This window comes from Dipodomys spectabilis, unplaced genomic scaffold (assembly GCF_019054845.1).
Source record: "Dipodomys spectabilis isolate Male_0828 unplaced genomic scaffold, ASM1905484v1 ptg000351l, whole genome shotgun sequence".
Classification (NCBI taxonomy): Eukaryota; Metazoa; Chordata; class Mammalia; order Rodentia; family Heteromyidae; genus Dipodomys; species Dipodomys spectabilis.
This window is the reverse complement of record NW_024871028.1, coordinates 2,898,866-2,900,369: the sequence shown is the minus strand read 5'-3', so window position 1 is coordinate 2,900,369 and position 1,504 is coordinate 2,898,866. Positions and strand designations below refer to the sequence as shown.

At 38.1% G+C, this 1,504-nt stretch overlaps 1 non-coding gene across 1 annotated transcript; it reads left to right on the top strand.

Moving 5' to 3' along the window:
• Nucleotides 1-742: 742 nt before the first annotated feature.
• LOC122095439 lies at nucleotides 743-845 on the top strand. Its single transcript, XR_006145138.1, has one exon. It is a non-coding gene; the product is annotated as a U6 spliceosomal RNA (small nuclear RNA).
• The last annotated feature ends 659 nt before the right edge of the window (nucleotides 846-1,504 follow it).

Below are 1,504 nucleotides of genomic sequence, written 5' to 3'. Positions count from 1 at the left end.
CCTTCCCAGCCTCCCCCCTCCCCCCCTAATCCCAATCCTTCTCCTTCCTCCCTCCCCCCAGCACCCCCCCCCCCACCAACATTGTAAAGTTCGTTTTGGACATGACAACTTGTACTTCTCATTGTTGCAACAGGTCCACCTGTATCCTTAAATAACTGGTTTTTCCCCATCTCCTCCACAAGTTATACTGACATCAAATATAGTGAAAGCAAGGGTTATACTATGGGGGAGGGACACCCTTAGATGTGTATTTTAATGTTTTTTCTTTCATGCATGTGTTTCACTCTGCTTCTTTACACAGTCTTTGCAACTTATCATTAGTAAAGTTTCTATAAACTATGAAATGTACATACTTACTAGTACATGCTACCAGAAAAATTATATACTTTATCGAAAAATTTTATGACCTGCGAACAGTCTTGATTTTGCCATATATAAGCAAATCCCAAAATAAAACATATTTAAAACATTAAAACTTTTAACAAACCTTAACATTTGCTGCAATGATCATTATCACAGGTGCCTTGTGTAGAATAATTGAATTCTTCTTCCTACACATCTCATGAACAACAAATATCTGGAATTATTTTGTTTTTGGCATGTCAATCTTGACTTTATTCTTAAATGTGTGCTTATGTAAGAAATACATGGTTCTAAAATTTCACAATTCTTTTTAACTTATTTGTGTTGAATTGTCTAGTTTAAGAAAATCAATTACACTTTACATATAAAAAAATGTTCTGTGCTCAATTTGGCTGCACATACACTAAAATTGGAACATACAGAGATTAGCATGGTCCCTGCACAAGGATGACATGCAACTTAGTGAATCGTTCCATATTTTTAAAACAACAGATGCTGTAAGGGATGTGGCCAGAAGGGAAGCCTATTGCATTCTTGGTGTGAGTGTACACTTGTTCATCCACTTTGGAAAGCAGTTTGGAGGTTCCTCAAAAGACTCCACATAGAGCTCCCCTATTACACAGCAATCCCACTTTTGGGCATTCATCCAAATGATCACAAACAAGTCCATACTAAAACAACCACCACAGCAATGTTTATTGTATCATTATTTGCCATAGCTAAGATATGGAACCAACCCCGATGCCCCTCAGTAGAAGAATGGATCAAGAAAACATTCTGTGTGTGTGTGTGTGTGTGTGTGTGTGTGTGTGTGTGTGTGTGTGTGTGTGTGAATGTACACTTACACAACCACTTTGGAAAGCAGTCTGGTGAGTCCTCAGAAAGCTAAATATTGACGCTCCTTATAGCCCACTCATACCACTTCTAGGCATCTATCCTGAACAACAGGTACCAATATTCAAGGACACATGCACCTCCATGTTTATCACAGCACTGTTCACAGTAGCCAGGATATGAAAACAACCCATATGTCCTACCAGAGATGAATGGATCCAAAAACTGTAGTAACTATACACAACAGAATATTTTCTAGTCATTAGAAAGGACAAAATAATGGCATTAGCAGGGAAATCAATCAACC